The sequence below is a fragment of the Mauremys mutica genome, chromosome 14 (genome assembly GCF_020497125.1).
Source record: "Mauremys mutica isolate MM-2020 ecotype Southern chromosome 14, ASM2049712v1, whole genome shotgun sequence".
Taxonomy (NCBI): domain Eukaryota; kingdom Metazoa; phylum Chordata; order Testudines; family Geoemydidae; genus Mauremys; species Mauremys mutica.
The window spans coordinates 9,134,725-9,149,883 of NC_059085.1; positions in this window are offsets into that span (position 1 = coordinate 9,134,725).

The following is a 15,159-nucleotide window of genomic DNA, read 5'->3' on the forward strand; positions in this document are numbered from 1 at the left end:
CTGGAGGACAGCCGGGAGCTGGCTGGTTGCCCACCTCCCAGCCACCCTGAGCAGCTCCCACCGCAGGGGAAGACTCACACACACAAAGGCACTATCACACCCTGACACACAGACACTCTCATACCAAAGCACCCTACACACATACAGGCACCCTCAGATGACCCCTACACTCAGATACACATCTGGCACCCTTACACCCCTACACACACACACACAGACAGGGGCGGTTCTAACCATTTCACCACCCCAAGCACGGCGGCACGCCGCGGGGGTCGCTCTGCCGGTCGCTGGTCCCGCGGCTCCGGTGGACCGCCTGCAGACGTGCCTGCGGATGCTCCACCAAAACCGTGGGACCAGCGGACCCTCCACAGGGATGCCTGTGGGAGGTCCACCAGAGCCGCCTGCTGCTCTCCCGGTGACCGGCAGAGCGCCCCCCGCAGCATGCCGCCCCAAGCACGCGCTTGGCATGCTGGGGCCTGGAGCCGCCCCTGCACACAGAGAGGCATCCTCAGACCCCAACACACAGAGGCACCCCTACACATGCACACACCTTACACCCCCCTACACACATACACAGGCACCCTCAGACCCCTACACACACGCCACAGAGACACTGGTGGTACCTTATTTCTCTTCCTCCCCAGTATTCACCTCCCCTGAGGTTTAATGCACTAGTGTTTAATGCACTGCTTATCATTACTGAAATGGATGGCTTGATAACTGCACCCCGGTGTGAGGCCCAGGCAGGAGGGGAAGGAGAGGACAGCTCTGTTAACAAGTCAGTGAGAAGTATAGAAAGGATGGGAATTAATATGCAAATTACTGATATTATTGTTGGTGCCACTAGACCTGAGTAAACCAAAGTTGTGACTGCAGGCCTGAGTGAACTTCCATGCTGTGAACTTTAACCAGCCTAAGATGCTAACAGACTGCAAGCAAAATGTGTAACTGTCAGCAATCTCAGCTTGCAAATGTAGGAGTTTAAAACAGCAAAAGCGGCGGGGAGGAGGGGGAGAGGGGGGAGGAAAATCTGTATGCGTTTGTTCTGTCAAGGCCAACAGATAAGCTTGTGGATGAGAACTTTTCTAACACGCTGAAATGTAATGCCTAATGTAGCTGCTGCTGGGAAGGGAGGGGTGAGGGGGAAAACCGAACAAAAGGCTTACACAAACAAGGGGGGTATAAATGCTGGGACCCCGCCTGCGCGCGGGTGTGCAGGATTTGAGAATGCTTTTCTCCCTGGCACCTTTCTTTGGGCTCAAATAAACCTGGTTTTGCTTCTCCACCCTGGTGTGATAATTAGTGCGACGCACACCAGGCAACGAACCTGCTGTTGCTCCACCTCGGGCTCTTTGAGCCGGCAACAGTTTTGGCGTCCCTGGGTGGGCGCGAGGCAAAATTGTGCCTTGCCCGGACTCCCCCAATGGCCAGTGGACGATGGTCACAGCCGATGCCCAGCGCGCACCGGTGCCTTTACCGGGGGCCTCGGCAGAGACGCGTCAGGCTGACCTTGGAGGACACAACGGTGCAACGCACTCAGATAGTGGAGAAGCTGTTGCAGGCGACGGTGAGGAACCGGTCCTGTGGATAAGGTAGGAACAGTCCAGTGGTGTGGACTTTTGCCTGAGGCTGGGGACGCCCAGCCGTTGTAATTCCCACTAGACGAGAGAGCGTCCTATAGTGGGTCAAGGGCAAGCCCGTGGTATGGGGCAGGGACAGGGGACAGGCAGGGCACGGTGTACGCCCTTAGAATGCATTCTAGCAAATTGGAAGGTATTTGGTTTGGATCCAATGACTAAAAGCGAACTGAAAAGATTTTGTACAGTAGACTGGCCTCAGTATCAGTTAGAGGACCAGGAAAGGTGGCCACCAGAAGGATCACTTAATTACAACATGATCCTTCAATTACTTTTGTTTTGTCAGCGAATGGGTCGCTTCTGAAGCTGTTTGTATGTAGAGCTCTTGTAAAAAATCCCTCATCATATGCCCCAGAGCTGCACTGGGAGGAGAACTGTCCATGGGAATGTCTGTCTAAACAATGGCCTTGGTGTGTGTGTGTGTGTGTATACCTGTGTGAGTGTTCGTTACTGGAAGACGCCCAGACTGCCCTGTGAAGCGATTGCTAATGATCAGGAGTATTCTAACGCAAGCCCAGTAACTAGTGGATCTTTAGGAGATCCGACCCACGGTGGGCTGACTCAGCCTGGCATCGTCCGGCGAGGAAGCTGCCTGGGTCTAGGAATGTGTGAACCCATCTTCCCTGCCCCCCCTTCCTTTCCGTGTGGGCTACTGACAGTCTGATCATCTCACTGGATGCAATCAGAGTATGCGGCGCTGTGTCTCCCAGAGACTAGCCGACGCTCTTTGCTGAAAGGAGGTGTAGGAGAGTCAGTCATCCTCGTTAGTCTCTCCTGTATGAGTGTCTTGTAGGGAGAGATTCTTAGTTTATGAGCCGCTAGCGCGCGGACAGGGCACCCTCTCTGTGTGTGTAAGTGGAAAATGGGTAAGGGACAGTCTAAAAATTCTACCTCACCCCCTAAGGGTACCCCAGCATAGTACATGTACGTACATTATGGTCCTAAAACCTGCAGGTATTTAGAGAATTGGAATCTTCACATGTGTGAAAATCCATCTAAACAGTGCCCATTAGAGGGTATCTTTAATCTAGATAAGATCATATATCTCAGAGGAGCTTTTAATTACAAAGAAAAGCCTCTGACACAGTGTGAGCAATTTGTCTAGGAACGGGTTAATTTGAAATTCAGCTTGTCCCAGAGATGAAAAGTTGCTTTATGTTCAAGGTCAAGAACCAGCACAGACTATGCTAAGTAAAACTGCTTTCAGCCCCAGCTGGTTGTGGAAAATAAAGACAGAGGCAAACCAAAGGCAGTACAAGTTACAGAACTGAGATTGCATTTGCAAAGCTTAACGGTTCAGTGAGATCCAACAGTGTGCTTCTGCAACCCTGTAGCTGGTATGGCTCGGTGACACTGGAAAAGCCATAGGGCAGCTGACCTGAACTGGAATCTCTGAAAGAGACGCTGCAGGAGAGTCCAGGGTGTAAAAGAACAGCCATCCCAAGAGTGGAAGCATGTTGGAAATTCTGGACAAGCTGTATACAGGATAATCTCCCGTCCACCTATTTCCCTTCTTTGACCATTATACACAGACGTGGCCAGTCTGGATATGTGTAAGTATTAAAGTGGCTTAAGGCTTGGGGCATTCATATTTTTCCTGAGTGATGTGGGAGTGTTCCCAATACTCTCCATTGTTGTTTTATTATTTTTAATGAAGCTTTAAAATTTGATTATATGCAGTGTCAGTTTGATCACCTGACATGAGGAATAATTAGTAACAGAAATTTGTCACAGTTTGGTGAGCAATAGAGAATGGGGGAACCCTGCAGAATTTACACCATCAATCTGTTTTACCCTTGTTATTTTATGTTTGCTTTGTTTGGTATTATATGATAAGGATTGTATGATTAAAGGTGAGCCCTAATAGAATAAGGAAACACTATCTGGTTTTGGTGCACTATCTAGTTTTAGCTCTGTTCTGTTTAACCGGTTACTGTTGTTTTTCTGCTCTGTTCATTTGGGCGTTAGGTGTGTGGGCGGAACTGAACTTCTCGTTCGTAATTCCTCAGGGTGGAAGCCATGTGTGCGATGAAGCTCTGAGGTTGTATTGAGATCTTTCTGTCCCGCCCCCCCCCCCCGTAATGGACAATGTAATAGAAGTGGAAAAATCTGGCTTAGACTGTAATTATCTCTGCTCTCTGTGTAATTTTCTTTTCTGTTTAAGTGTCAGCAGACAAATGGGTGGGTCTCTGGGTAGACCCCCTTTAGGAGTTTGGATTGTGTGTTAAGTAAATGGCCTTTACCCAATGGCCATGTATTTTTGCCCAGGTGGCAAGCCTTCCTAGGGAGGACTTGAGTAATTTTGGGAGTAAAATGTTTTAGGGAAAAGACCAGAAGCGTGGGGGCTAGTTGTGAAGCCCACCCTCCTAGCTAAACTGGTAGTGGAACAAGTTTGTGTCCAGGATAGGGCTGATTCAGCAAGAAAAGCAGGATCGGGCCCAGGCGGGCAGGCAACAGAGAGATGGGAAAACAGGTTGGAAACTTTTGAGGGTGTAGTGGAAAGAAGGAGTAAGTGAGTATAAGCATGGAAATTTCAAATACTCAGGAGGATATTTGGAATGATGATTTGAATTGGTAAGTGGCTGCTGAAGGAAAAAGCAAGTGATTTAAGGGGAGAGCAAGTGATTTTTAAGGGAAAGTGAAAAGTTAACTCTTTAGTTGCTGGAGGGAACAGCAGTTGAACTTTGTAAAAATGCTAAAGAGAAAAGTTTTTGGTGTCTTTGAAATGTTTGTAAATAAATTCAGGCAAAGAAAATATGGGGTAATTCTCCTGTTTTGCCTAAAATTAACAAGAGTATTTGTATATTTTAAGTAATAATTGACTGCCCAGAAGGGGTAGACTTTTGTTTTGTCTTTCAGATAATCAAAGAAAACTAATGCCAGCTGAACAGCATTCAACATATCATGCATTTACTGACAGAGTAACAATTATGTTTTGTGTTCTATGTTCTGTCTTGTGGTGTTTGTCTCGTGGCCAGAATTGTTGTGTTTAATATTTTTATGGGATGGTCTAATTTAAAATCAAGTGGCAGTGTTAAATTGAAATGCAGATACTTGTTTTGTTCAATTTAGAATACAAAGTGTTTGGATATATCAGAAAAATGTGATATACTAAAGTCTAATACATTTTCCTAAGTAAGAGAAAGAAACTTTATTAGCCAAATCTTTTAATTTAGAATGGTTATTAAAATTTGTATACTAACAGTCTTTAAAAGCAAGGACATGGAAAGTTAACCCACTCCCCATATTGTACATGGGATCCTTCTGGCTAACTCAGACTTCTAGCCAGAGGGCTGGGGATGGTGGAAAGCTATTGGACTAAAGGTTATATTAAGTGAACTCATCAAAGTGGGTGTGCTTGTCCTGGCTTGTTGTTCTAAAGCTCTGTAATAAGGTTATTTTAGTGAAAGGGTATATGTGGCATACATTAAATAAGACTAATGTACTGCGTATGTATTTATTGTTAACAAAAGGTGTATAAGTAAAAGTTTCCTTTATAGGTTAAAAAAAATGGGAAAAGGAAAAAGAATGAGTTAACTGAAAAAAAAGAATAATTAACATGCTAAAAATAAACTGGCCAAGATTTGTGCTGAGACAAACTTAAAGTGGCCAGATGCCCTTCCTTTGGCACTAATAAGTATAAGAGCCATTACTTGGCTAAAAACCAGAAAAAGGGGGGACTTAAATTTGCCCATGCAACTATAAAATTTGTAAAATCTGCAAAGACACTATTGCAATGTGTTAGGTTTTTTTTCTCACAGGTAAAGAAGAAACAACCCAAAGATCCTAGCAGCCCTGCCGCTCCTTGGAACCAGAAGACTAGGTCTACATAAAGATCCATCAACGAAAGACTGCGTTGGCTCCACGCTGGAAAGGCCCTTTCCAAGTCCTGCTGTCTACCAACACTGCTGTGAAGTGCCAAAGACTGACTGCTTGGACCCAGGATTCTCACTGCAAAAAGACCCCTCCACATCGGAAGAATTTTCCTACTGATGATTAGCCTATTTCTTCTTCTAGTTCTACTGTGCTTCTGGACAGCAGGGAAAAAGGACAAGGTGACGTACTGGCAACCTCTCCCTTGTCCACTGACAGACCAACTGTGCCTTTAGACTTTTCTAGAAAAAGCAAAGCCATTACAGGGTGATATGTGCTGGAAACCTCTCCCCTGTAGGATGCTAAACCACAATTGTTTTGGGAAAGAAGAAGAAACACTCACTCCACTGACATTGCCAAAGTCCAGGAATTCCTGACTAAAAGGACATTGAGAACTGACCCTGGTGAAGAAACAAAGAATTGTATACTGGCAAGAAGAAATTTGTGGGACCCATGCTTGGGAATGTGGTATTAATTGGATTTTGGGGTTTAATCTACAGGCTGTGCCCTGTGTTTTGGATAAATCCTTCAGTATGTATTGCCCTCCCTAATTGGATTTTAAATGACATTGCCCTTATCCAGTTTTCAAATCACTTCTACATACCCAGATTGCTCACAAGGGGCTGCCATTAGATTAGCACAACAGAGGGCCTGGGTTATTTCCTCTGGAAAGAAAGAGAATTGAGCAGATCCCTGTGGGCTAGGGCCAATATCTTAAAAGACAAGAACATGATAAGAAATTGGGCCAACTAGAAAAGGCTACTAGCCTTATTCTTGAAACTCAGCTATCTTAAGTACAGGCTGGAGTTGGTGAGTTACATGTCATTTCAGCCCTTAGTTCTATGACCCAGAAGTTACTGACAGAGGTGGTATTGCATATCACTGAGGCTGGGAAGGTATTGCAGTGGGATCTGGACCAGACTTGGCCCACTGCCCTTACAGATGCATCAGGAGTACCATCTGATCTGTGGTCATGGAGACATACTTGGACACTTTCTGGATGGAAGTGTGGACATTCACAGTGCTCCTTCCAAGCATATGGACCGGTTAGGGTGGGTATGGGTTCCCACATACCGAATCCTGCTGGGTCCATGGGGAGGATGCATGTGGGACTACATTATTCACCGAGACATCTGGGAAATTAAACCACTTGGTATATCTACCTGATTTATAGTCAGTGTCCCAATCCCTTAGTTGTTAAATGAACATTCCACTCTTTTGTCCATGCGTTCATTCTTGGGTTGGGGTGACTAAGCTCAAAAGAGCAGTTGTACATATATCTGTAAAGCTTCATTGTTTTTTGTTTTTAAAGTTTGAGAAAACTCGCCAAAAGTTTGTTGAGTATTCTCAAAGGGGGGAATTGTTGGTGCCACTAGACCTGAGTAAACCAAAATTGTGACTGCAGGCCTGAGTGAACCAGAGGTCTTCCATGCTGTGAACTTTAACCAGCCTAAGATGCTAACAGACTGCAAGCAAAATGTGTAACTGTCAGCAATCTCAGCTTGCAAATGTAGGAGTTTAAAACAGCAAAAGCGGCGGGGAGGAGGGGGAGAGGGGGGAGGAAAATCTGTATGCGTTTGTTCTGTCAAGGCCAACAGATAAGCTTGTGGATGAGAACTTTTCTAACACGCTGAAATGTAATGCCTAATGTAGCTGCTGCTGGGAAGGGAGGGGTGAGGGGGAAAACCGAACAAAAGGCTTACACAAACAAGGGGGGTATAAATGCTGGGACCCCGCCTGCGCGCGGGTGTGCAGGATTTGAGAATGCTTTTCTCCCTGGCACCTTTCTTTGGGCTCAAATAAACCTGGTTTTGCTTCTCCACCCTGGTGTGATAATTAGTGCGACGCACACCGGGCAACGAACCTGCTGTTGCTCCGCCTCGGGCTCTTTGAGCCGGCAACATTATTACAGATTGATTGGCTCTTGTCTAGCTTCCCACCTGCCCCAGATAAGCAACAGCTAGAACAAAATAGAAAATCCACAGTGTCCTTATTGGCCTTGTCCACACCAAGGTCCTGCTGGTGTTAAAACATAGCTGCTCTGGCTGGGGATCATCCACTTTTAAGGCTATTTGGTGTATGTCTGCACTGCAATGTCAGCCCAGGGTTAGTAGAACTTGAATTAATAGACCCTGGGTTTGTTAACCTAGGGCTTGAGTGTCTATACTCATTTGTAATCACAGGTTAGGAACGGTTGAATCCTGGGTCACCACCTGGGGCTCCAGTGTCTACGTATGCAGGCCCAAGTCCAGTCACTCATATGCCAGGCTTCCTCGTGCCCTCCCCAGATGTGGCCCTTGGAGCTGCTCCCGGGAGCCTCCTGCTTGCTGTGTGGAGATTGGGGGAAAGGGGGCTAATGTCAGGGTGGTTCCCCCCCTCCCGGCTCCTGCGCTCCACTTACCTCATCTCCATAGAGCAGGGGGGACATGGGAGGGAACTTGCTGGCAGCAGCTGCTGTCTCACCTTGCTGATCTACTTAAAAAGGCAATGTACTTAGAGTCGGGTCAGTGTACTTAAAGGAGCAATGCGTCTCTCTCTCTCTCTGTGTCTCTGTCTCTCTCTGCCATGCTATCTCCCCTCCCTCCATTCCTGCTGCCTTGTAGAGTGTGAGGCTACATTAACAACAGTGCGTTAACGGTTGAGGGCTCAGCCGAGTGCTAGTTCATCATTTAGCAGCAAGGCATTCCCTGGGAAATAGCCCACCCTCTTCCACTCTCTGACTTCACCACCTCAACCAAGCTTCACAATCATCATTGCTGTGTACAGTACTACGTTGTTTAAAATTTATACTGTGTGTGTGTAATATATATATATATATATATATATATATATATATCTTTTGTTTGGTGAAAAAAAATTCCCTGGAACCTACCCCCCCCCCCCCATTTACATTAATTCTTATGGGGAAATTGGATTCGTTTAACATCATTTTGCTTAAAGTTGCATTTTTCAGGAACATCACCACCACGTTAAGCGAGGAGTCACTGTATTTTACACAGTGCCACTTAGTGGCTGAACAGTACAATGCAGTTTAGTATTCCATTACAGCGTCTGTACACCAACCTGCCTAGGGATATGCAATGATCTTTTCTCTAGGCTTTACCGGAAATCAGTAACAACCCAAAGACCCCAGGGACAGGCTGTCTCTGTCACAGAACTAGACCACTGGTGACAGGGCTCTGCTAAACAGATAAGGGATTGTTGGTTTACTTAAGCATTTTTATCCCCTCCCCCGTCATTCCCATTATTTTCATAATTGCTCAGCGTTCAACATGCTGAACTGCTTTGTAAAGCTGGCTACTCAGCTTAGTGCCATGATGGATGCTGAGGTCTCAAACATTAACTCACAGCTGTATTACAAGCTTCTTGCTAGCATGGTTTCAACTTCAGAGCCAGTAATGCCATGCTGGGATAAATGGGATCATTTTAGCTAACATGTTTTTAAAACAATGGTATAGAGCAACTTTATAGTTTTACTACATGGTAGCTGGCAGGGGTGCTGGAACAATTTGTATAGTGGAGTGCTAAAAGCCATTGTACCAAACTTTAAATACTTTATATAATGGAAATCACGTCAAGCCAGGGGGTGCGGCAGCACTCCTCCCCCAACCCCCAGTTCCAGCATCTGTGGTAGCTGGTTCTCTTAACTTCATGCTGAGCACATAACATGGGAGGCAATGTGACCTAGTGGATAGAGCACTGGATTGGGACTCAGCAGACCAGCTTTGCATTCCCACTTCTGCCAGTGGCCTGCTACACAACCTTGGACAAGTCACTTCACTTCTCTGTGCCTCCATTTTCCCTTTCTGTAAAATGGGCATAATGATACTGACAAAAACCAGTTTTCCTGTTCTGGGAAAACTTTTGAAACTTGAAAAAAGTTTTCTTTTCCCAAATCAATATGAAAAGTCCATCTCAAATGTTAGCAAACTGGCATTCTCTGACTCCTCTCCCACCAAAAAAATCAGTTGAGGTAAATCAAAACATCTTGTTTGGATTTTTGATGTTTATTTGAACTCTTTAATTAATTAAAATTTCTAAATGGAAGAATCATTTTGAATGGGAAAAATAATTTTTCATTTTGGAAATGTCAGAGCGGGATGTTTTGAGGATTTTAAAACTTTTTTTCCCATTTTTCTTTTGAAATGAGAAATTAGTTAAAAGTAGCCCTTAACCATTTTGACTTCAACAAATTAGCATTTTCCAATGACTTTTTTTAAATTCCCTATCAGCTCTAATACTGACTTCCTTTTGTAAAGCGTTTTGGGATCCTACTGATAAGTCGTATAAGAGCTCAGAGGTGTGTTATTATTAAAACACCGCTCGCCCTGTGCACACTGGGATTGCCACGGTGGCAAATGGGCTGCTAAAGCCTTGTCTACACGAGGGCTCCTGCTGGGAGCCCACTGCCAGTGCAGCTGCACCAGGAGCATCTTTCTAAACTCCCCTAACATAGACACGGCCAAGAGACCAGATACACGCACTGGTGTGCAATCTGAACCGGATTATAGCCCCGGGCAGTCTCTGTGATAAAGGTGACACGGCTCTTGCTGCAGCTGTCTGAGAGTTGCAAATCAAGTGGGCATTTAACACAGTCACGTCAGTGAATTTAGTGCTGGTAAGAACAGAATCATCCCTCCCTTTCCCCAGGCTGCTCCAGCAGTGTGCCTCCTTCCCTGCCCAGGGACACAGTGAGCAGGGCAGTTCAGCATCTATGACCCCCCCTGCTGAGCTGCCAGCAACAAGGCCTATCAGTGGCAGCAGTGATGTTTGACACAGGCCCAAGAGGCAGGGGAGTGACAGCCGCGCATAGCCTGCCCACTCAGTGAGAGGCTGCCGGGGGCGAGCAAGATCTCGCTGTGGAGAGGCTTGTTGGCCTTTTGTCTGAAAGGATGTGAGGTCCGCACTCCTCCCCCGGTGTTGCAGAATGAGTGGCGCATCTGAATGAATATTTCCATGGATATTAGGAAAAACTTTTTCACTAGGAGGGTGATGAAGCACTGGAATGGGTTCCCTAGGGAGTGTTAATGCAGCATAGCCTCCACCCCCACAGCTTTGGCCAGGCCACTTCTTGACTCCGCGGTGGACCCCGAAGCCAGGAAAAGGGCCCACAATAGGCTGCACGACCTTATTAGGGCATAGCCTATATCACAAACAGGAAACTTTGTGGGTTGCTTTACAGACAGGCTTTGTGGATTGCTTCACAAAGTTACTGTAGAAACCGTTTCTTCAGTTTCCACATTGAACTATTGAACTGTTTTTCCTAATCAGGGAAAAAACTGTTAGGGCACTAAGCAGCCAATCAACATGTGCCACACTCACCTTCTAACCTATATACTTGGTTGCCCTAGTACAGTAATCAGAGAGTCCCGAAAATGACTCAACGTCACTGCCAGTCCAGGTCTGATCAGCCAGGACTTGACCCTCCTGCTCGAAATCCAGCACAAGCGCGTCGGGTAGCCCAGTATTAATACTTGTTATACTTATCATCTTATAATAAAATTGTGTTGTATCCAGTCCTCTCACTCTGGGTCATTCATCTCAGTCCTTCACCGAGAATCATAAAGAACCCTCAATCCTAATTGGGTGAAACATGGCGTCACGAACAGGATTCTTGTGGCCAGAGGACTGTGAATGTCCCTGGAGGTCTGGATCTAAAGGGGATGATGAAACAGAACAGTTTCATCATTTACAGTTCCATCTTATTACAAGCCAATCCCAATCCGATAAAATTGAATGGGTTTGTTCTATTGGTTCAGGAAGGGATGGGATTATTCCGATTGTACAGAAACCGGTTTTTTAAAACAGATTGTATAAAGTCGAGTGCACGCGGCCACACTAAGCACATTAATTCGGCGATGTGTGTTCATGTACCGAGGCTAGCGTCGATTTCCAGAGCGTTGCATAGTTCCCGCAGTCTCCCCCGGCCATTGGAATTCTGGGTTGAGATCCCAATGCCTGATGGGGCAAAAAACATTGCCGCTGGTGCTTCTGGGTACAGCCTCACCCCTCCCTCCGTGAAAACAGCTGCAGACAACCGTTTCACGCCTTTTTTCCTGGGTGAACTGTGCAGACGCCAGGCAAGCATGGACCCTGCTGAGCTCAAGACAGCAATCATGGACGTTTTAAAGACCTTGCGCATTCTCGTGCAGTCTATGCTGAACCGGGACCTGCAAAGCCAGGTGAGGAGGAGGCGGCTACGGCAGAGTGGCGATGAGAGTGATGAGGACATGGACACAGAATTCTCTCAAACTGCGGGCCCCGGCACGTTGGAGATCCTGCTGGTAATGGGGCAGGTTCTAGCCATTGAATGCCAATTTTGGGCCCGGGAAACAAGCACAGACTGGTGGGACCGCATAGTGTTGCAGGTGTGGGACGATTCCCAGTGGCTGCTAAACTTTCGCATGCGTATGGGCACTTTCATGGAACTTTGTGACTTGCTTTCCCCTGCCCTGAAACGCCAGAATACCAAGATGAGAGCAGCCCTCACAGTTGAGAAGCGAGTGGCGATAGCCCTCTGGAAGCTTGCAACGCCAGACAGCTACCGGTCAGTCGGGAATCAATTTGGAGTGGGCAAATCTACTGTGGGGGCTGCTGTGATGCAAGTAGCCAAAGCAATCACTAAGCTGCTGCTACGAAAGGTTGTGACTCTGGGAAATGTGCAGGTCATAGTGGATGGGCTTTGCTGCAATGGGATTCCCTAACTGTGGTGGGGTGATAGATGGAACCCATATCCCTATCTTGGCACCGGAGCACCAGGGTACCCAATACATAAACCGCAAGAGGTACTTTTCCATGGTGCTGCAAACACTGGTGGATCACAAGGGACGTTTCACTAACATCCACGTGGGATGGCCAGGGAGGGTTCATGATGCTCGCATCTTCAGGAACACTACTCTGTTTAAACAGCTGCAGCAAGGGAATTACTTTCCAGACCAGAAAATAACAGTTGGGGATGTTGAAATGCCTATAGTTATCCTGGGGGACCCAGCATACCCCCTGATGCCATGTCTCATGAAGCCATACACAGGCAGCCTGGACAGTAGTCAGGAGCTGTTCAACTACAGGCTGAGCAAGTGCAGAATGGTGGTAGAATGTGCATTTGGCCGTTTAAAGGCGCGCTGGCGCACATTACTGACTCGCTCAGACCTCAGCCAAACCAATGTCCCCATTGTTATTGCTGTTTGCTCTGTGCTCCACAATCTCAGTGAGAGTAAGGGGGAGACCTTTATGGCGGGGTGGGAGGCTGAGGCAAAACACCTGGCCGCTGATTACGCGCAGCCAGACACCAGGGCGATTAGAAGAGCACACCAGGAAGCGGTGCGCATTAGAGAAGCTTTGAAAGTCAGTTTCATCACTGGCCAGGTACAGTGTGACTGTTGTGTTTGTTTCTCCTTGATGAAACCCACCCCCCTTGATTGTCTCATTCCCTGTAAGCCACGCCCCCACCTTCGAACACAGCTTGCTTTCTAAGGAAATAAAGTCACTCTCGTTTAAAAATAATGTATTCTTTATTAATTAATTATAAAAAGAGGGAGAGAACTGACAAGGTAGCCTGGGTGGGGTTTGGGAGGAGGATAGGAGGGAAGGAAAAGGCCACTAAAAAAATTTCAAAATAATGACAGCCTTTTGGTTAGGCTGTCGGTGGAGTGGGCAGGTGCATGGAGCCTCCCCCCATGCATTCTTACTCGTCTGGTGGGTGAGGAGGCTAACGAACATGGTGAGGGGAGAGGGTGGTTATACAGGGGCTGCAGTGGCACTCTAGGATCCTGCTGCCCTTCCTGAAGCTCCACCATACGCTGGAGCATGTCAGTTTGATCACGCAGCAGCCCCAGCGTTGCATCCCACCACCTCTCATCTCGAGCATCTCTCCTCTCATCTCGAGCATCTCTCCTCTCCTCACGTTCATCCCTCCTGTCCTCACGTTGGTCCCTCCTGTCTTTACAGTCACTGGCATCTTTCCTGTACTTTGATACCACGTCCTTCCACTCACTCAAATGAGCTCTTTCATTGCGGGTCACTTCCATGATTTCCGAGAACATTTCGTCTCGCATCTTTTTTTTCCGCCGCTTTATCTGAGATAGCCTTTGGGACGGAGTAGGGAGGCTTGAAAAATTTGCAGCTGCATGAGGGAGGGAAAAAAGGGAGAGAAGTATTTTAAAAGATACGTTTTACAGAATAATGGTTATACTCTTTCATGGTGAACAACACTATTCACCTTACATAGCACATGTGATTTCACTACAAGGTCGCATTTTGCATCTTAATATTGAGTGCCTGCGGCTCTGGTGTTAGAGATCACAGACGCAGGTCCGGGCAGCAGAATTCAGCTTGCATGTGGCCATGATAAGCCACTGTCTTTCGGCTTCTGCAGCCTTTATATACCCAGTGCCCTCCTTTCCCAAATACCAAGCAAAGCCCGTTGAGTGCTGCTTCTTTCCTGTTAACGTGCAGCAGCAGAAACCACCCCCCCATTCCAATTCTCTGGGATGATCGCTTTACCCCTCCCCCCACCGCATGGCTGGTATAATGGAAGATCACTGCTAAACACGCCCCCCCTCCCCCCCGTGTGGCTGGTAGCAGGGAAGATCCCTGCTAGCCAAACGCGAAAAAGCTCAGCACCAATCACCCCACCCCCACCCCCTGCTTGGCTACCTGCAGGGAAGGATTTCTTTTAAGCCACAGGCAAACAGCCCTGTAGGAATGGTCATCTTTGTCCCCTTAATTAAATTTCTGAATTTCAACCAGGTTACCATGAACAATATCACTCTCCTGAGGATAACACAGTGAGATAAAGAACGGATGTTGCTTGAATGCCAGCTAACACCGGGACCATACGCAGCTAGGCTTTGTCATGCAATGATACCAGATTACTTGCTACATGCATGGCGTGGTCAAGTGTCCTACCATGGAGGACGGAATAAGGCTGCCCTGCCCAGAAACCTTCTGCAAAGGCTTTTGGAGTACCTCCAGGAGAGCTTCATGGAGATGTTCCTGGAGGATTTCCGCTCCATCCCCAGACATGTTAACAGACTTTTCCAGTAACTGTACCGGCCGCAAATGCATCCCAAGTCCTCAGGGCAAATTAATCATTAAAAAACGCTTGCTTTTAAACCATGTTTTATATTTACAAAGGTACACTCACCAGAGGTCCCTTCCATGGCTTCATTGTCTGGGATAGTGGCTTGGGAGGGCTGGGAGGGTAATTCCGTCAGGGTGAGAAAAAGCTCCTGGCTGTTGGGGAGAACGGAGTGCTGTGTGCTCTCTGCAAACTTGTCCTCCTCTTCCTCCTCCTCATCTTCCCCGTCAGCAGAATCCTCAGGCATGGCTGAGATTACCACCCCTACCTCGGAATCCACGGACAGGGGTGGGGTAGTGGTGGCGGACCCCCCTAGAATTGCATGCAGCTCAGCGTAGAAGCGGCATGTTTTCGGCCCTGCCCCGGACCTTCCGTTTGCTTCTTTAGTTTTCTGGTAGGCTTGTCTGAGCTCCTTAACTTTCACACGGCACTGTACTGAGTCCCTGGTGTGGCCTGTCTGCATCATGGCCTTGGAAATTTTTTCAAATGTTTTTTCATTTCGTCTTTTGGAACGGAGTTCTGCTAGCACGGAATCCTCTCCCCATACAGCGATCAGATCCAGTATCTCCC